General features: G+C 40.2%; 1 protein-coding gene across 3 annotated transcripts in view; it reads left to right on the plus strand.

Annotated features, from left to right (window-relative positions):
• ARSJ (arylsulfatase family member J) overlaps positions 1 to 21,940 on the plus strand; it is a 152,679-nt gene that overhangs the window by 42,141 nt on the left and 88,598 nt on the right. For 2 of the 3 annotated variants that reach the window (XR_008436767.1, XR_008436766.1), the window contains one exon: positions 1,916 to 2,039. The gene's annotated coding sequence lies outside the window, so the exon portion shown is untranslated. Of the gene's footprint in view, positions 1 to 1,915; positions 2,040 to 4,460; positions 4,867 to 21,940 lie in introns of those variants that run through there. The other variant, XR_008436768.1, reaches the window with a different exon arrangement.

Raw genomic sequence — 21,940 nt, forward strand, 5'->3', positions numbered from 1 at the left:
TTGTATTATTTAGCTCACCAGTCAGGAAGATCGTCAGCTGGTTCTACTGCTTCATGAGAAAAAAACATGCAACTTGCATAGCAACCCCATATTAAAATGCTTATTAAGAAAATAAGTACAAGTGTGCTGACACAAGAGCGAACAGTGGGTTGCAGTAAAACACCAGTTTGTAATTTCATGTGCTGTGTTTCCCAGTTGGGATGTCAGTTTTACTGCAAACACTTCTGGGAATGCCAAGCAATACCTTTAGATTTAAGTAGGGAGTGGCTGAATCCAGCCCATCTATAATCCATGATCAACGTCCGTGTAAGAATTAAAATCATCATGTAATAGCACTGGTGCTCTCAATCTTTTAATTTCTTTTTTTATGAGCTGCATCCTGCAGTGTTGTGTGGCTCTTGAAAGAGGTTAGGGTGTATCATCCTTTGTCCACAGGGGCACTCTGTGGCAAACCCCCATGTTCCAGTTCCCAGCTCATCCAGATCACACACTTGCCTCCAAGGGTTGTTTCTTCCATTATCTCGCATGTCTGGAGAGCTGTTCATTTGTTTGTTTTGCCCAGCACAGAATAAATTATGAGGTCAGATTACCACACCAAGTCAGGATGCTCTCAGGGTGTGCATCCAGCATCCGGGAACTGCAAGCCCTCCCAAATTCCCTTATCTAAATGGTGTCATAGGAAAGGAATGACATGCCTCAAAAATGTTGTAACTCACCAAAACAAGTTACCGTGTGTTCAGTGCTCTGTATGTTACTGACTAAGAGACCTTCCAATGCACGTTTAACCTGGATGTTTTTTCCTTTTGGAAGAAACCTGCTGGAAGTGCCAGAAATGTGTACGTGCACCATGGGTGTGCTCGGGTGATGCAGACCAACAAGTCATGGGTGAGGTATCAGAAGATCTTGGGTGTTTGCAGATGTCACAGCAGAAGACCATGTGTCATGGAGCAGCCTGAAGGAATGGGGACAACTCTGTGTCCACCCATGAATAAAGGTTGATTTATGTGCACGTGGGAGAAGGGTAGAAAGGCCCAATGCAGCAACACAATCCACATGAGTGTTAAAAAAATTAGTAACAAACCATCTCAAAAGCACTGTTATGTAGGAGAAAAGGTTCTGACCTGCGGCTGTATGTCAGGGAATAATCATTCCTGAACTCACCACTGGCCAAGGGAGATTAGATCCTGAACTGTTAATGAAAAATCATGAGAACGTGCGGAAGTTGTTTTTATCTAGTGTTTTCCTTTTCGTATATTTAAGTGCTTATTTTGAATACCTTTTCCTGTAAAAAGAGGAATATATGGCTATCATATTATTCTCCAGTAACACTGTTGAATGTATGCCAGTTTACACAGTATTGAAGAATAGGCTTGAACAGAAACCTCAGACACCTGTGGGTTTGGTTGAAGTACAACTCTGCCTTACATACAAGAGCATGTGAGTGTTGTCTCAAATGCACAGGCACTCTTCAGACATGACTTTGAGTTTTAACAAAAATTATGTTGATTTAGTAGCTTTATTGCTTTTTTTCCTTACTGATAACCCAGTAGAGAAACAAAGATAGAAATCTTTGTGTTCCTTCAATACATGAAGGTGCAATTTCCCAGATTATCTGGGACAATATGTATGATTATACCATTTTAGACATGGCATAAGTTCTGGACTAAAAGGAGTATTTATATTCTTGCAAATACTAGGGTTTTCCTTACTGTAACTTCTGGACAGGCATTTAAATAATACAAGTTTTGATTGGTCAGTTTATCCGAACTGTTTAAATGCTTGACATGTGTAAGCCAATGTTTCAGAGCACTTTGTTTTTTTCTGGCATTAAAATCCCTATGTAAAATCCAAGTCCTCATCTGTAATTAATGGAAAATCACTTCTAATTGTCCTATGTTGCTATTATTTTTTACAGCGCTCTTGTACAACTCCATTACTCAGGTTACTCATGAAGATCTGGATTCAGCTGCCCTGCCCTGATTTCAGTTTCCAGTTCTGACATGGGATGGCTCCTTTTACAGCTCCCTGTGAACAGTCAGGTACGTATGAGTTCTTGCTGAGTAGGCTTGTGTGGCACAAAGTATACATTCTGGTATTTACCAAGTCACAAATGTCAACATCACAAATATTCTACGCCCCCGTGCTACAGAAAAAAAATGGTTCTTTGTGAGGAGAACTGGTTCTGTCTTACCATCTGTTTCTTGGAATATTTTAGGTATTCTGTAATTCAGAAATAATTGAGCAAGTCAAAATACTTGAGGATAACAAAAGACTTCTAGTAAACTAAAGTTTTGTTCTTAGAAGTAGTAGGGATAATTAACTTCAAAGGAGTACAGAAGGAGGCTCTGGCTCCTTTGTACGCTGATTAGGTAAGAGAGGTGTGTCCTTGAGGTTAACTCTGAGTGCAAGTGAAGCTCTCATGAGAGCACATGTGAAAAATGGATCAGAATGCTTTGTCAGAGTTGCTTTTAGGTAGCAACTGAATATGCTGGACCGTTAAGAGGTTTCCCAGTATTTGTTTAGGGTAAGTACCTCCCAATCTGCTGTTACAGAATACTGCAGCTCAGAGCAGCGTGGGCCAACCAGTTAGAAAAACTTGTTGGAGACTACATAAAATACAGCCTTCACACACTGCAGCATTTATGGGGTCTAGTCTTTCAACCTACCAATGCTAACATCTGAATTACTGTGTTTTTGCATGCTGCAGTCAACACTTGGTGTATTCATTTTATAGACACTTGTATACTTACGGGCTCATTTGAATATACATTGGTGCTTTTGTCAATACAACAGCTTCAGAAAAACACAGCTCAGCTAGTTTTCCTGATCGATCTGGAAGTCAACCGGATGGCAAAGAAAGGAAAAGAAATCTTGAATGAATGATGTGAAAACAATCCTGGCTTTTGTTTCTGGAATTGCTTATGTACTGTGGTGGTATTCTTTAGGGGGATCCACAAATAGAGAGGGGAGAACTATTAACACAGGTAAACTGGACTAAGGCTCTTGGAGAAATGTTGTAGTAAGGATGCAGCACAGAATTGAGTCCTTGTGGACAAGTTCATTAAGGCATTTGGCATTTTAAACTATACTGAACTGTCTTGTAGCAAGTGTTCTTATGACTAGAATTGTCTAGTGTAACAGTGGAGGATATATTAGTAATTGAGTAGAAAAGGAAGCAAGATTTGGAAACAGTTTTTATCGCTTTCAGTCCTCTGTTAAATAGTTGATGTATCCTTTGAAAGTAAAAAGCTGTGAGAATCTGATAGTTTTCTGCTTAAAAAAATAAAATCAAGCTTTTTGTACTAACATGCTTTGACATGCAGTAAAGAGCATTTCATTAACATCTTTTAAGCAGGGGCTGTGTTTTGTGGAGTAATCAGAAACCAAGGTTATCATTTGTGCTGCAGTGACACCCACAAATGGCCTCTGGACCCTTGGTACATGAGAGAGCTGGTCCCTGCCTTCAGGTACCTCCCAGCTAATTGCCAATGATGCACTGGAGGTGGGGAAGATGAGATGGAGGATAAGGGTAATTGACAGCGCCATCGAGCTGGGTTACCCTGGTGCCAAGCCTGCAATTATCAGCAGTGTTGGCAAACACAGGCCCCCACCCACCAAGCAGGGCCCGATGCAAAGGCCACCAGCTGACCGAGGAGGAGTTCCTTGCTCCTCCACGACTGCTGTTTCTCAAGCAGATGTCGGGGAGGAGATCCTGGGTCATTGCTCCTGGGTAGGTAGTGTCGTACTGCTGAACAGGAGCTCCGATGGCAGCTCAAAGTGGCACTCAAAGGTCTGCAGTGGGACTCCTGCCATGCAGCTGTGAGAGAGGCAAGTCTTTCAGTGAGGAAGGAAGAGCACTTTGAGGTTGGAACTTCAATTAGAACTCCAGAGAATTAGAGTGGAAAATGCTGCTTTAAATTAGTACTGTTCAGTACTGTTTATGGATATTCCATATCCATAAAGCCTTGCTTTCTCACATTTAATTTTTTTCTCATCTTGTTGGATATATGACCTTTTTTAATCAGCAGACATAAGTTAATGGAGCTGCATTTATAGTGATTATTCATTTCTACTTACTTCTACTTAGGGAAAGAGGTGTATAACAAAGCCAAGGAAGTTGAAAGGAAGGCTGCTGTAGCATGCCCATGGTACTGTTCTAGTTCTTGTGCTTTAGTGGTAGAAAAGGGAGTTGTCATCTGCTGATAACCAAATAACCTGATGATATCTTTGAGGCATTTCCCATTTTCTGCTTTACAGTCTTCACTGGGAGAATAAATTTCCCTACTGCACACTTTACCCCTTGTCTTTCCTACATGTACACTTGAGTAATCCTGCGGAAATTAATTCATTAAAACTCGAATTTTAACATGTATTTTTCCTCCCTCAGTAGATGTAAGGTAGCAATACAATCTGCATTCAGTGGTTTCCAAGGGCACCCTGATGCTGAGTTGTGCTTTCAGGCTGATACAAGCAGAGGCTGCTTTGTGCTGTCATTGCCAAAAATGAAGATGCACGGCAGGGCCAGAAAGCACCTTTCACTGTTGAAGCTTAATGAACTCTTCTGTATTAGTGACAACTGCTAGTTTGGGACATGCCTTGTGAGAGTCACTGCCACCGTATTCTTAGAGCTGGGGACTGATCGAAATGCAGCGTGAGCAGCTGTTTGGGTGCGTGCAGAGAGAGGCGGTGTCTTAGGCATTTCGAGAATCCGAGCTGCAGGTCCCGATGCCGCTCCGCAGCAGGGGACCTACAGAACCTGCGGTGAAGGCATTTACGGCTCGTGGAGGACCTCTAGAGAGCAAAAGTAGGAAATGGTCATTCCTTGCTGCCCTGTGTTCCTGCGGCACTGGGCCGGCACGCACAGGAGTGTCCCTGTAAGAAATCCCTGTAAGAAAGCTCAAAGGCTTTGTGTTTACACAAGAATTGAGTCTTCTTGTGGAAACCTGGGTCTTACAGTTCGTGGGTTTACAGGAACTTTCAGTTTATTTTCTTATTATGGAAGTGTCTGAGCACATAGATAATTATTTCCCTTGCTACAGCGATTATCCAAGAGTCTGGATGCTAGATGACCTGCACTGGTGTTTGAAATCCATCTTCACATATGACTAAAATGTACTGTCTTGTCAGTAAATACCTGTTTTTGGTCAAGTTGCAACTCACAGTAGCCATTCTCATCTAAGTGCAAGTGTCATTTAATAACACGCCAGTCTTTCTTACAGTCTTGGGGCTTAAGAAGGATCCATTTGTGCAGAATGCCCAAGAGTAGGAGCTGCTGCACTGCACAGAGGATCAGGAATGTTTATATTGAAGTTCCTTCTTGGTCTTTAACATGTTTCAACTCCTTCATTTTACAGTAGGAGCACTGGTTACACATATGTGCTTTTTATTGCTTTTTAAAATTAGTTCTGCCTTTTTATTGCTTTTTTCTCATTCATGATAAGTAAAAATATACTTTCAGCTGAACTGATTGCAGATAGGGAGAGTGTTTAACAGAGTTCCTCACTGACACAGTTCTCTTTAACCAGGCAGCTGCAATATCTGTGTCCTTATGTTCCTGTGTTTGGGTTGGGGTAGTTCTATTCAGAGAAATGAGCACTCGCTTGATGAGGTTTTTAATAAATTTTTTTTTGCACTAAAACTTTGACTTGGAGATAAACAGATTAAATAGTAAAATGTTTAAAATTAAAAGGACTTGATAAGAGGCTTTGATGTGATAAACTGATTTCTCAAATAGGTTAACATTGTTTGAATCACCTGTTACTGAGACATCTGAGAACATCACTTACTATCCTATGAAATTACAGCTTTCAAATCCAGAATAAAATTCACCAAAAGCCCTTATAAGGAAAAAAACCCATTTTTTTTTTTAAGAACACCTGCTTGAAATGTCATTTGAGTATCTGTGTGCTGAGAAGTGCCAAAAATAGATTAACTGTTCCTTGGATCTAGTGAAGTCATCAACGGGACCACAACATTTCAGTACTTTTTGTCATGATTATAAATTCAGAATTAGCTTGTTTACTTGCCTTGAGTCAAATTAATCCAAATATTGAGAGTGCACATGATGAAAAAGGGCTGCTAGAAACAGAGAAATTAAAAGAAAGCTGTGTTTTGCTCCCTCATACCAAGACTATAAAAGGATTAGAAATTGTTGTAAAGTAAATCCTTGGGAAAATGTCTCAATAAAGAACTGTAGATTTTATTGACACTTAACAGTATATTTTGTGAGGAACCCTCATATCTTTTGACATCTTTCAAGCATTACTCAAATCACATATTGGAAAGGCTGCAGGTATTTTCATGTCTATGCTAACATTTTGTAACTGTCTCTGGAGCCATGTGTAATTCTTTCAAAGAGAAAAGAGCCAAATAAGTAAATCTTGGAAGGAAAAACCTGTTTCAAGGATTATTTCCTATTTGAATGGTTTGTATTCAGCCTGTCCTATTATTCATGTAGTTCAATAGCTCTTCCACCTGAAGATGTCAGTGTTCTACAGCTATTGAGCCAAACCCTACTGAAATAGATGATTAAAGTTATTATTCTTGTCAGAGTAAGTACCTAATACTCATGTAGGATTATGTTGCTATGAAAGAAATCTACTATTTCTAAGTGAGTCTTTGGTTGCACTTCTTACATGTTTTTCATGACTATTTAATTTCCTGTAGAAGATTTGAGTTGAGCTCCAGAAAGCAGAAATGAGAATATTTGGTAAGTATCTTTGATAATCTGAAATAATATAAAAGCTAAAGAAGAGGAGGCTAAGAAGCAAATATGGGCAGCTGCTATCACTTATTTTGTGAAAGCAGTCAGGTTCTAGCAGACAATCAGCTGCCAAGTACCTTGTCCCTTTGCTAGGACAATGTCATGTTACAGTTGAGCAGGTGTATTGATGGAGAAATGGGAGACCACAGACAATCCAGGTTCTCCTCATTCAATATTTGTTTCAAAGGAAATTCATTGAGCTCTAGTGATGTAAATGTTTTTATTTGCAATGCAGGGTACAAATTATGTATTTCTATTCTTGGGCAGTCAATCTTGTAAAAGATGAAAAAAACATCTATGATTTGTGTGCAGACATCACAGTGTTCAGAGTCACAGAAAAGGCAAAGGTAGGGTCACCATGGGCAAGTCCTGGGTCAGTCCTGCTGAACTAAAGGAGAGCTTTAGTTCTCAAATTGCCTGTGCAGGCTCTTTGGTTTGCTGAGGAGACATAGCAAAGACTTTGTGTCAAAATGGGCAGCAAAGTGCAACTCGTTCTGACCAAGTACGTTATCTGGCTTTCATGTTGTAAGGAGATGAAACAGTGAGGTGAGCATGAGCTTTCATGTCATTGGGGTGAAACCTGAACATTACAGGTCCGGTCATGGGTGTGAAAGTTGATATAAGGTCTCGGAGGGACTCCCACCTTCCCCGTCAAAATTCACAATGCCATTTTGTTCTCATGAAGACAAGAAATCGCGGAATTGGGTGGTTTTCCTTTCTGCCCTGCTTTTGAGCGCAAGGCCGTAAAGCGGATCCGGCTGCACTTGCAGGCCATGCCCACAAGGTGGCACTCAGGCAACACGGACAGAGGCAAAGCATCGTTCCCTTCCTTCGTTACCCTACTGGAGAATCGGGGTGCTTCGGAAATGGAATGCTGATTGAGAAATGCGGTCTTTAAATCTAAATTACTCACCAAAGTGCAATTGCTTCATGCAAAACTATTTTATATTAGGTATATCAAGTCATGTAATGATCAACTTTATGAAATACCCTTAGCACTATTCCATTTAGTAGCTAAGGGATTAAGAAAAATGCTAACCTCTGTGGAAGACCCTCAGAATACTTTTATTAGAAGATTATTATATTTTTACCTGTACCTGAACTGGCTGTCTGCTTTGTTCTCTGAACTCTAATGAAATTTTGTGAAAGTTTAATACAAAATTTCATGTCTTGAATAATTTCACATTTCCTAATTTCCAGCCTAACCTTATCAAGGATCAGTTTATAATTATCTCTTCTTGCATCTGCATGGTTTTACACACTCTGCATGTAGTGAATTGGTGAGAAAGGGGTCTTGTGTCCTCTCTGGTGGACTCTGAAAATCAACACCAAGTGCAGCCCATTTCAAGTTCCCCTTCCTTTAGCTTTCCATGACAGGGAAAAGGCATGGCCAGCTCCTGGTTTGCTGCTGGACGAGTTGGCAGCAAATAGGCAATGTATCACTGACCTGAGCAGCTCTTAATTCACAAGAGGTGAATTAAGGGTGGCAGCTGTGTAACAGGAATCCAAATTGCAGGGCTGAAAGTGAGAGAAAATAGACATCTGCTCATCAAATACAAGCTGCTTCTGAAATCTGTTGGAAGAAAAGATGGCATCCCATTCCTCAAGTGCTTCAAGTATGTGGCACTTTGGAACCTTATGGTTTAGCTGGAATTTCCTAGGGTAACACCAGATATGCTGTGCTTCCATCCCAAAATGTAGTTGGTTTAAATCTTTTATGGGGCACAGTCACAAGACCATCTCTGTCAGGAGTAGGAGGCATTTGATTTTTCTCCCTGGTGTTTTACTCCCAAATCTCATAAATGCGTGTGATAGGCTGGTGAGATTGAGCAAACTGAGCTGCTGGTTTAAGATACTGCTCTGATCTAGCACAACCTTACTGCTCTGGTCTGAGACCAGGCTCTGCTGGTACTTCAACATTTGTGCCATACCTCTGGATTTACACAGCTAAAATGCTGAACAAGGGTGTCCAGAATGTGTGTGTGGAGCTGATGGAATAAAAACACAGTATGCAAGTCTGTCAATATCAGTGTGCCTCGATAGCAACTCTGATTCAAGCATATGAAAGAAAATGGGACTTCATTTTTCCACCCCTTCAGTTCAAAGGCTGTTAGAATAACCTTTTAATTCCACTTCTTTTATTCCTCTTCAATTTATATTAAGTAACTGAAGTGAGAGGAAGTGAATACAATTCATCCTTCAAGAGAAGAAAACTCAGGAACAGTGCCAATGAAGTTGAGTCATGTAAAGCTCATAAGTTGGCTAAATATTTTATTGCTTTATTCTCTTCTCTTTAGTCAGTGCTCATATCCCTAATAACACACAAGGCACTCAAAATTTGGCAATGTTTCCAGGCAATGCCTTGGTAGAAAAAAACCTGTTTAGGAAAGGGGGAAAAAAAAGGAGACCTGGCAGCTCTGCTTCCTTGTTTTAGATAATGAGTTTGATTGCCTGTTTGCGATAATTAGATCCAAATGAGGTTGTACTTGGTGTTGAACTGTTAGAGTTTGAAAGAGGAAAAAATCCCAGTTCAAGATGAAAAGCCGAAAAGTATAGAGTATTTGTAGCAACTGCATCCCTGGTAGTGTTTTTTTTTTTTTTTTGACTGCATGAAATCCTTGGGAATCTCAGCAATTTATCAGGGTGTATGGATTCAGCCCTGTAGGGCTGAGCAGTGTTGAGGTAGAAATTATTTCTGAAACTTGAGGAAGATAGCTCACTTCTGACTTAACTTTCAGGAGCAATCTTCCACCTATTTCTAAAAGAGAGATAGCCATTATGGGTTGTCTCTGGCTTCTCAGCCTGAAGAAGCTGAGGTGTAGGCAAAAATCAGTGAGACTTCCCACATAAATAAACCTGCCTTTGTCTTTATCTCAGGTGTCAAAAGCTCAGAGTTGTCACCAGAGAAGACTGTGGGTGTTACTGAAAGCTGTAACTTGCCCAGCACCCAAAAACATGACTGGTCTTTCTCCCAGTAAGAGGTCTGTGGCCATGCAGATGAAATGGGATTATTGATATATGTGCCAAAATCCTGCAGCAGCATAACAGTAGCTATGAAAAAGAATGACTAATATTAATTCTTAATTATTTGGATTCAGTTTTTGGGATGTAGAGAGATCTTCTGCCACAGGAAGCTTCATAAATATCATTGCATTATGACACTTAATTTATTCCACTGCTATGGAGTGGCCTTAATTTACCAGCCCCTTTGATCCTAGCACACAGGATCTGCTTCTGAAAATTATTATTTCTTACACAATGAATTTGTCTTCTCTATGCTCCCCAGCTGGGCTGGAGGCAGTCCCATCCCCTTTGTTTTTCTGGACTGGGAGTTGGTTTCTAAATTCCAGTGGCACATCCTAGAGCCTTTAATCTTCCCCTGCTACCTCGGTGCCTACCAAAGAGTCCATCAGTCTGCAGCCAGCATCACTTGCATAGTCAGATGTGTTTGGCACAGGGCAGAGTATGCCAGGAAAGCTCATCAAGAATTTGTGTCGTGTCAAAGCTGAGGGATGAGGTTAGTCTCTGTTAGTCAGCAAAGATTCGGGGAAAATCCATCTTCCCAGAGCATCCCCAAGCCTTAATTGGAGAACAGATTCATTCTCAAACAAGTCAGGATGCTGTCAAGTTTTGGAAAAGTCAAAATCATCTCTTATTTTTGTTTCTCATCTCCTACTTTAAGTCTCTATCACTAGATGTCGTGAGTTCTGTAATGCCTCATGTGAAACTTGACATTCTTGATTAAAACCTACAAATACTGATTTTACCTAGAGAAGAAATATGTGTAAAATAGATTGTGTTTAATCATTGTCTGGGCTGGAAAAGGCAGGTGGTTCACCTGGGAAGCTTTCTTTGCACCAAAGCCTCAGGACAGGACAGGAGACAGAACTGGCCCCACTTCTCAGTGGAGAAAAAAACATGATGACTTGCTAAAACAAAAATGCAACCAATTATCAGCATGCTGTCTTGGGAAACCTGCTTTTGTGGCTTTCTCAGCACTCTGTGTATAAAAATAATAATTAGGAAATGGGGTTTTTATGGTAGAAGTTGTTCAAAATTGGCCTGGAATACTGTTTTTTAATTTCTGATGTTGAGAGTAACCTTCTTGGCAAAGCATTCCTCACGCAATAGAAACGTGTGTGGAGTAGGTCATATGTAAAAGCATATAGGGGATGTACGAGTCATCCCCGAGACACGTTTGGTTTATGAGCAGGAGTAAATTGAAAACATGGATTGGAACATCTGGATGCAGTGCTTTTAGATGACTCTTTGCAGGAAGGCACAAGTGAGGATTGCTGATGTTGCAATTTTAGGCCTGTTTGCAGGCAGCAAGGAGTTTGCCAAGAGTTGAAGCCTCACGAACATTCCTGTCACTGCTTGCAGTGCTGAGGCAGAAGAGCAGCCAGCAGAGCTGGACACCTCATTGTCAGTCCCAGCTCAGCTCATCTATTCACCAGCCCACTGAAGTGCTCACAGAGTTTGCTGGCAAACTTCTTTCTTAATAGGAATGTTCTTGGTCTACAGCAGAGCTGCTTGAAGCTGTTCCTGATGGTGTTACTGTGATGTGTGAAATCCAGGAGGGCTTTTCATGTGCTCAGCGTAAGGAGAGCTGGCACAATAGTCACAGGCTCAAACACAAAGGGTGTGTGCAGGCAGGGCTCCAACAGGAGGACTCTGCTGTCACTGAAGCATATCTGGCTCCTGGAGAAGTCATCCTGTGGAATTCAAACACTGTTGCTTCTCCAGTCATTTGCTACATCTGGCTGAAGTGGGAAAAGTTCTTCACAGTCATGATAATGTAATTTCTTTAATTATAGAGGCAGATTGAAAAAAACATCAAGTGTGTACAGCATGAAATAATAGCCAAGGCAAATCTGATTGTTTTATGTACTCTTTTATGAAGGAGTTTCAAGTATAGGAATTTGGAATAGCTCTTTGCTGTAATGGTTTCAGACTTGATATGATGACAAGCATGTGCTGCTCCAGGGTGAACATGATCCAAAGCAGTTCATATACACTAAAACCATGAAGACAGGTTGTCTTAAAAGGGTTTATCATCTTTTATTATGGTATCTGCCAGCAAAATCTGCTCCAACTGATGTGTAGTGAGAAAATAAAGACACAATGGTGGAGGCAGTGGAGCTGAGAGAAAACTTTGTGACTGCATTGGCAACAATTGGCATTTCCATCGCTGTCCTGGTGTGTTCTCTTAATTGAAATGGGAAAGGCCTGTGCTTACAGCTCTGCTGTCATTTTAGCACAGCAGAGTTTTGTATTCAAATGCAACTGAAGTATTTCAAGAAAGCCTCTTATCAAACAGTAGTATTTTGTACAAACAGGTAGGTATTGGGGCAGGAAATTAAGGAAAAATGACACTTTGTAGTCACATATGAAAGAGATGTGCTTAGGTTCTCAGTGTATATTCTGTTTTACGTAACATTAAATAGAGTTCTGTCAGCTTTCTCCAGTAGGGCTTGTTTGGGACTGAAATGAACTGTCTCAAGTAGTTCATCCTGATCCCCTATTGGCTTTTAACTCTTCTATGTAGTCCTACCCTTAAGCTGTACACATTAGGCAGCTGTGGAAAAAAAATGTTATCTTGCCTATGTTAGATTTTATTTTTTCCCCCAGAAAATGCAGTGTTCACATCACTTTCTTTATGAAAATGATATTCTTAAGTGCCTGAGAAGACATTTATCTGTGAACACTATGTGCATGAGTGGCAATGGTGGTGGCTTTCAGTGCGGGGAAAGTGAGGATTTTTGTATTTGCATTCAGAAAATGATTAACTGGTTTCACTGGACTGCTTAAAAGACTAGTAGAGGTCTATGTAATCCAGACCTCCCTCAGGACCAAATGCAGACAGTGAACAGTCAGATGCCAAAGGCACTGGTGTCAGTATTATCAGTCCAGTGAAACCGGTTAATCATTTTCTGAACAGAAACCAAATCAGAATTTTCCAGCTGCAGAGTTAATTGGAACAACTAAAAAGTCAGGGTCTTGTACTTACTGCTTGGAATATAGCTGTTTTCCAGGCTGAGGTGGTTTCTTTCCTCACAGGCTTTTTACAAGTTGCCTTTTCCACAGCATCATATTCCATCAGTGTTTTGTGCACCCTGTCAAAACTGCACCCTTGACTCAGCTTTAAAAAATCACCATTTCTGCACAAAGGCCTTTGAAAGAGCTGAAGTTCATTGTGTTCTTTGTGTCACTGCCTCTCAGACCTTACTTAATCGTGGATATTTATTGGGAATTATATAAAGGGTAAGGAGGAACTGCTTATTTCTCTTGAGTTTAAAAGCAAAGCACAATGACAACAACCCTTCAAATTACATGGCCTATGTGGCAACTCAATAGAGAAACACAGATTATAGGAAGTCCTTAGCCTTATTTTTCCTTTTTATCCATCCCATTTATTACTATTATCATATCTTGATCTGTCAGTACTTAATCTCATCTTCTGCTGTCAAGAGATTTTGATCCTGAAATGGATCTCTGTAGAAAGAAGGATGGTTTTCCAGTGAAATTGTGAAAGAAACACTGCAGGTTTAATCCTGACAGAGATGCCTGAATTCTATCTTTCAAGAACACTTATATCAGCCTTAACTTTTCAAACTCAGCAAATTTATTTGCTGTAATGTTAATAAATCTGAGAAAATATGCCTTGAATGTGTCTTAAGGACAGAGGAAAAGCAGTGAGAAACCCTAAGAGAAACTATTTCAGGGTGAAGTCTTGTGGCAGGTAATTCTAGGTGGATGCATGCAGGTTTTTCTGCTGTTTCAGCAGGAAAACAATTCTCTTTAGGAGCTTTTTACCTGGCAGCTCCAGTAAAACACATGCTCACCATTTCAGTGACTATTTCCTGGTAGACTTAAGCTCCTCTACCCCGTTCAATGTGCTCAGTGTATCCCTTTCACACACAGAATGTAGACTGTACACAGGGTGTTTAATTTGATGTGGTTTTGAAAGAATTAATTAAACCTTTCATTTGTTATTATGCAAACAGTAATTAATTTCAAATTAGTGTGCCAGAAAGCTGAAATGTGTGGGGAGAACTGGGTGGTTTGTTTCCATTTATCTCTACTTCCATCTAGTTATATCAGCATCACTCCACTTGAGCATGGATTAGAGAGCAGATAGAAATTGGGCAATCTTTTATTTCAAGTTGAATGGCCCCCTACAATAGCAGTGAATCAGCTGTTTTCCACTGTAATGGCTTCTGAGGGTTGGAGCAAAACAAACTTGAAAACCACAAGAATTGAAGGTTGTTGGGTGAAGCCTGATGATGTGTGATCCATAAGGGCCAATATTGCCAGTATCCCTTGCCCAAATGTGCATCTTTTGTGCTTTGTAAAATAAGATACTTGGAATAGATACTGCAAAGTTGTCTTCCAAGTTCTTGCTTGTGCCTTTTGAAAATTGTTTTTGTGTTCTTCAGCTGTTTATCTTTGCCTCATTCTGAGAGCACTGCAAGTCTTCAATTTGCATTTCAGCACTGCACAGCAAGGAGGGCAGGAGGTTATATCTACCCCAAAAAAGAGGAAAAAAAAATCAAAAAAGGACAAGCATACTTGCTGTCTTCTGAACCTTTTTTTATATATCAGGGATCAGGTTAAAAAAAAAAAACAAACACTGAAGCTAAGAGGACTGACTCTACTAATCTTACTGGGTTTTGAACTAGACTTTAGTCTCTGCCCTTGACTTAACCAGTAGGGAAAAAATTGGTGTTTTTTGAATATGCTGCCAGCAGATGTCTCACACATTTCCTTACAAAAGCAGATTAATGATTTAGCTCGCTTTGATCACACAGCTCTGAGAAACTGAAAGTTCATGAAATGGTTTTCATTATGTTATGGACAAATCTTCAGTAGCTGTGGCATCAATTATTTTTAGACCTTTCTTTTAGACAGGGTTTACACAGTAATCAAACCAGAACAAAATTTCAGGGGTTCTTCTGGTGTTTTCATACTCAATATGAAACTTAATGTACCTAGAAATGTCCAACTCCTCACATTAAAATTAATTTATATTTCAGGCTTTCTCATTTTTTATTTATTCTTCTGCCCTTCACACTGCTCATGCAAAGGGACTCTAAAATGACCTGGAAATCACGATTTATCACAAATGTAAAGGAATTGGCAGAGTCCCACTGATGCAAATGAGGTTGGCTGTGTTCTTCCATAATAACTGCCTGCATTAATTATTCTTTCTGGTAGTAAAGGAGCACTCTGAATTACACTGTATTTTGCACAGCTTGGCATTATACAGAGATTGCTGCTAAAAGCCTCAGAGGGCCAGTTGTGCTGTGCCACGTCCCATTTCAGAGCCATTTTTGGAGGTTCAGTGCTTTGCTGTGTGTCTGAGGTCTATGCAGGCTCAGAGCTGCTGAGCTCTCTTAGCTGTGGAGCCAGAGAAGGATTAGTAATACTTGTGCTCCCTGGAAAGTTCTTGGCAGCCTGATTAGTCTGATTGCAGAGCTGGATCGCAGCAGGAACAATAGAACAGGAAAGTAGAAGTGTTGTGTCCGTTCACTTGAGATATGAGAGTGATTGTATAAAATTGAGAGCTACCTCCATTTTCTGTAGAAGCAAGGGAGCTCTGTCCCCAGAAAGAGAAAAGGTGCCCTGGTGCTTTTGTGCTCTTGGAGTTGCAGGAGAGTGGCTGCTGTTGTTCTGCATTCAGACCCAATGAGCTCCTGACTACTTGGAAAAACAACCTATGTAACATGACCCCCCTGTCCTTATTCACAGCAATTCTGGGCCACAATAACAGGGACGGCTCTGAATATATTACGTTTGCTCGATATTCTGTGTAAAGGGAGGAAATCCATCCCCAGCAGTCTTCGGGGCAGCTTTTTAGATAGGTGGGGGGATGCTGTTGAGGCATTTCACAGCTGGCTAATCTTTTAGCTGTCTGATTTTGTACATCAAAAATTGAGCCCAGTGTTTCTCAAAATTCAAGGCCTGGATCAGGGACAAAAATAAAAGACCTAAGAAGAGAAATAAAAGCAGGTGTAACAAATATAAGTATGTAACTCCACTGTTTTGCTTGTGTTTTATATGCCCTTCTGTCCATCTTCTGCTGTGTTTATTCACTCTGTAAATTCAGTGTGTTGAGCTCAATAAGTAACAGCATTTTAACCCGAAGCAGGTGTTTAGGAGGTGAATGGACTATGGGCCATCATTTTCTGCTAAGCACACTTGCCCTTATAAAGGAGGAACAGTCTAACAAGATCACAAAAGCCAAAAGGAGTAGTAATAAAAACAGTAATAATAGACACAGTGTGTCCCGTATTCCTCAAGGGCAACAGAGAGTAGCATAAACTAAATACATGCAGTCTCTACCTCCCAGACCTCCACAAAAATCCTGGGGCTTGTCTCTTCCTTGTCTTATAAGGCTAATTTCACATGTACCACCAATGTAATAAACCAGAAAGGAACTTTATTTTTAGGGCCCAGGACTTTGACATTGAGCTTTAAAATCTTAGCCTTTGGTAAATATGGGGCTCTGGATGGATGTATGCTGAGCTGCCTTAAAATGTGAACTTCTGTGGGAGTAGCACTATCAACAGTTTGGAGGTTAATTGTCCATGGGTTTATGGGGTGGCTGGATTGAAATGTTAGAGACAGAGGAATAATATGCAACTCAGAGCCTCTGCTTTATTCTCAGCAATATAGTATGCAAATGGGAACAGTAGCTTCAAAATGTATTTGGGTCTATTTTCCAAATACTATGGAGTTCTCTTTGCCTACTTCTGTAATTTTACATGATGGTTTAATGAGGAGTTTACATGAATCTGTGTCTGCTGTATGAATACAAGCAGAGCACTCCAGTTGTTTGCTCCATGGCTGATGTTGCCACAGACTGAGCTATGGACATCCTGCTGCAGCTTTAAACCAAGCCCAAGGAAGCAGGGAGTGTATTGGTTAAACCAAGCCCAAGGAAGCAGGGAGTGTATTGGTTAAACCAAACCAAAGGAAGTGTGGAGTGCGTTGGTGACCTGCTATGGCCCCTGGTGTAATATTTTGCCTTCATGAGGGTTATGCACCTGCATTTTGTGGTTTGATCTCTGGGCCATTCCTAAGGTGCCCGGGAGCTGCTCTCCCCGTGGCCATGCTGTCCTTCATGTGAGGAGAGCAATGCCTGTGGAGCACACTCAGAATTCCTTGTGTCTGGTGGGATTCCCAATCAGTTCCCTCCAGGAGAGGGACTTTGTCATAAACTTAGACTCAGGTTGACGTGTACAAGTCAAATATTTGCCTCACATTCCTATCACTGCTTACTGCTGTGTTCGCAGTTGCACATTTTATTTGGGCTTGGGTGAAACATAAACATTTGGCCTCAAGTAACTTGATCCATTAAAATTTGTTGGAATGCTTACCAACTTTGGGAAAACGTGCTGTAATCTCCCAGGCTGAGAGAGATTCTTATGGCAACATGCAGGATATAGTGGCAGAACGACCCACAGGCATGAATGTTTCAGTCATGTCTTCAGGAGCTCCGCTTCCCTGAGGAAGTGTTTGACAGTTTGTGGCTGATTGGAATATTTTGGAAGTGATCAGAAAGCCAGATTTTTTGACCAGTATTTGGCCATGTTGATGAGTACATGACATGAGTATGACTTGCCACACTGCTTTTTTCTTGAACATGTGGCCATGTTGCTCAGAGACCTGCTGCTCTCAGACAAGCCAGATTTCCCTGACAAGGGGGCATCACAACACTGTGCTGCTCCCTGGCTTCAGATTCCTTCTCCAGTGAACTGGGGCTTATTTAAACTGTTGTTTGAGTCAGCCTTTTAGCCAGAGCACTGAAAAAACAGGTAATTGCCATCCAGTTCTAAAACCAGGTAATTTGATGTTGGATCTGGCCTTGTGAAATGCTGTTTCAAAGTAATACCCCTGTAGACCAAGCAAGGTTTGTTGTTGGAGCTGCTGGAGCGAGTTGAGGGGGAGGCCCTGAGGGCTGGAGATTCTCTTCTATGAGGAAAGGCTGAGAGAGCTGGGGAGGTTCAACTTGGAGAAGAGAAGGTTTCGGGGAGTCCTGAGAGCTCCTTCCTGTACCTAAAGTGTCGCAACTGGAAGTGCTGTCCCTGCTTGCCCAGCCTCCTGGGCTCCTCCTGGCTCTGAAGGAAGGCAGACAAAACCAGGCAGGCTCACAAGAAATGCAGCAGACAGTCTGTGCTATAAATCAGAAGAAATTCAACAGTTCTGTCAGACAGCATCCCACTCCAGCTAATGATACTTCATTATGTTCTGGAAAAGAGATGGGGCTCTGATAGGTCTAATTAGAGGAAAAGGAAACATAATTTCTATGTCTCTCTTTCACTGTATTCCTGCACAGATGTTTTCAGGGTGGTTTCCAGGTAACTCCTGAAATCATAATAGAATTGTTGGAGATGGATTACGTGCGTTCAGTCATTATCCATTGTTTATGTAGCACCGGGGGCTTGTACTGCCCTATACTACACAAACATGATTAGAAGATATATGATGGGAAGAGATGAAGTCATATCCTTCACAAAACATAAATAAGCTGAAAAGATGTCCTTTATGGGAGTATAGATCTTGTCTTTACCTTTCACATCTTTCCAGAGGCAGAGCTCTGTTGTGAAAATGTAGTTCTTATTGAACTACAGTGTCTAAGGCCAATTCAGTTAAGTAAACTTTCTCACCACTATGGATTCTTGTGCTTCCAGCTCCAGTTCAAAATCCCTGCCTGCCTTGATTTGAAAGTCTGTAATGGAAATTATTTTACCAAATGAAATGGAAAGGATCTGAATAATATAAAACTCATAATAAAAATGCACTGTAGTGCTCTGACAAAATCTTTAAAGGCAAAAATACTGTTAGGTTGGGAAGGCCAATAATGTAGTACAGAGTCATAAGCATCTTTTAGGCGTTTTAGGCTTCTGTTTCTTCTGTAGGTTTTCCATTATCTGAGCATATTTTCAGTTCTAAACTGTAATTTTAAAAACACCCAACACTTCACTTTTGCTATTACATACGCTTTCCTTTCTCAATCTTCTCTGAATGTTTTGTTACTTCAATGGCAAGAGCTTCTCACTTAAAAAGTCCAATCAAAATATATTTTTTAAAATGTAGTAGAGGTTTACTTCTGGGGACTTCTTCCTGCCTATGGAACTGGGTGAGTTTTAAGGTCTCTTCCAGTTCAAATAGCTTTGTGACTTAGAGACTTTGTGTTTCAGTTCTCAATACAGTCAATGGATGTGCCCCATGGCTGGCAGTCAGGAATCTGTACGTGTGGTTGTCTTGTCCAGCTGCCTTCAATTAGGAATTCTCCTGATTAAATCCTGCACTGAGCCCTTCATGGCAGTCAGGGTAGGAGATGTAGCTACTCATGTGTTTTCTGTCTAGTTGCAATTCTCCTCTATTTCCCTTGGGTGTCACAATTAAAACTAACAATCTTTGGAACCCAATAATGTGTCTGTGGGTCACTTTAGAACTGCCTGCTTGTGTTTTAAAATACCCCTATTGGGATTAAAATTGGCATGAATGTATTCTGCTTAATTTCTCTAATTAAACTCCGGATATTAGGTAGCATTTATTGACTAAATTGTATTTTATCTCTCTACTTTCCTGTGGCCAGCCTTAGAATTTGTGTTGACTGTTAAGCAAAAAATGCATTTTTTGTTGTTTCCCATATAACAAACTATGTAAAGCTGCAGCTCTTTTCCTGTGCAGTTGTTAGCAATGTTTTTTTATATTTTGAATGATGGTGAATGGTAGGTTTAATAAAACTGAGGTTTAGAATCTTCTGTTGATTCTAAATTGTCTAAGGCAATAAAAATTTAAGCCTGTTTTTAAAAACATTTAGAAATTTTAAAAGAAACTGAATTATTAGAAACCTGGTCATTTTGTCTAAAAGTAGGTAAAGTTATGATTCACAGATTAAAAACACCTAATATGTTTAAAAATTTAGGTGTTACAAATTAAGCCTCGTATGTGACGTAAATATTTTTTGAATAACTATTAAAATTCATAAACGTCAATGAAGGTGTACAAGATCACAGAAGACATAACAAGAACCCTATCCCATTAAAACCTACTTTAAATTTCTTTTATAATTACTAATTGGCAAAACATTAGTTTGTAGGATATGAAAAGATTTCAAAAGTCTACATCCAGACTAAGAAAGCTGAAAAATGTTTTTCTGCTGCACATGGTCATAATTATCTTTTCAGAGTGTAACAGAGAGAAATTACTTCACTGACTCTTATCAATAAATGCTAATATAGATGTATTTTAAGAGTTCCAGAGACCATGAATCTAAGAATTCACTGAAGCCTGAAAAAGAAGACTGGCAATCAATCTCCAAGAATTTTCAGAGGGAAAATGAAGTTCTGGCTAGGGGAACATCCTGGTTCAGGTATGTGGAATGCACACAATTAGGGATGGTCCTGTCAGATGTCCTGCCAGCGAAGAAAATTAGCAGTGAGGAGGTATCTGCCATTTATCTCACCCTTTCACACCAGTCAGCCTTTCATATTTTATTGTTTTTTATTTTTATTCTCACATTTCAAACTATGCTAAGTTAAAAATCTGCAACAAATTTTTATGTAACAACTAAGGAGCCACAAACTGGAATTAACATTGGGAGCATTGTCACTTAAGCAGGAAAGAAAGGGAGCACAGCATAGGAGGGAAATTAGAAACAAATATCCTCCTGACCCTCCCAGGATATGTTGTGTTCTCAGAAGAATCCAGGATTTTAATTTATTTACAGAGTTTCCTAGAATCTTTCAAAAGACTAAATTCAGGTAAAATCTTTTTTTCCCTTTGAAAAATAATTTGGAATTATTATCTTCTTTTTATTTTGGTGAGAGTATGCTGCCAGCATGCTTGCTGTCTTCTCCGTGAGTGGTTTTGCCAGCATGTGCCTTTTTGTGCTGTTTATTTGCAAGCAAAATACTTTTCAGCTTTGCTTTTGGGGTCCTCAGGTTTTTGTTAGCCATGGGATATCATGGGACAAATTCATCTGTGCTGGATCCATCAGCAAATACACAGCTTTCAAATAATTGTTGAATCTTCAGTTGTTTGGGTCAGCTCTTTTGCCTAATCTCGATTTGAGGCTTTTATGCTACCATTCCCTGGAGAATGTCAGGAATTCCTAAGAGATTTATTGGCTGTATTCTGCTAATGCTGTGATCTGTCAGGTATAGTAATTTATTCAATTGTCATGCTTTCTGGCTTTCGAGGGGCTGTCCATAAACATAAAAATCAAATCTTGTGATTTCTCAACGGTTTGGTTATTAGACCTTTTAGTAAGGGCATGTGATGCCCTTGTGAGTGAGACAAGCAGTGCTCTCTGACAGGAGAGAGGCTGTGGAGGTCTTAGTTCACACTAAGCATGGCCAGGTGTACTGGTGAGTGCCAGGAGTGTGCTGACACTACATCCAGGAGTTGACACAAGTATCTTGCAATAAATGTAAGCTATATAATCTTGGATGTATTTCTCCCTATCAAACAATATGAAATATCTGCCAGATAAATCATAGGATGTTACTGACAGAGCTGTGCGGATGGGACATTCAATCTTCAAAGTGGTTTCTAAAGTGCTGCAGGACTTTTTGTGCTAAAGATATGATATTCCACACTAAGAAGTACAATATGCTTCATCTAAAAAGTAAAAGTTTTCACAAAACATATATGCATGTATATATATCCACAGTGTTAATGGTTTTTAGCAAGGATGTGAGAAACTACCAGAGATAATCAAAACCACATAAAAATGAATGTTGAGACGTCTACCCCAATTCGTAATGATGCCTTTTTACAGTCCTTTGGCCAATGCTACAAAAAATGGGAGTACTCTGTATATTTTTACATGGCACAGCAGTGCAGTTTGCCCAGTGAGTTAATGAGCTTGTGGTGAGAACTCTGCGGTGTCTGACGTGGCACCACCTCTGGGACATCAAAGGCTTTTGTTGCACGATATGGGGAGAGAGCTAGAAAGGGTTCAAGATAAAAGAATGATGAAAGGGTAGGTGCTCAAAGCTTGCCAAAGCAAAGGGAAATCCAGTTGGCTGCTTCTTGTATTAAAAAAGGACCATTAAGTAAAATGGTCCTTAGGAACTCCTCAGCTTATTTCTCAGCAGAAATTTCATTAAGCCGAACAAACTTCTCTTAAAAGCTCTTTGCACAGGATCAGAGGTCTCA

Source organism: Vidua macroura, chromosome 4 (assembly GCF_024509145.1).
Source record: "Vidua macroura isolate BioBank_ID:100142 chromosome 4, ASM2450914v1, whole genome shotgun sequence".
NCBI classification, from domain to species: domain Eukaryota; kingdom Metazoa; phylum Chordata; class Aves; order Passeriformes; family Viduidae; genus Vidua; species Vidua macroura.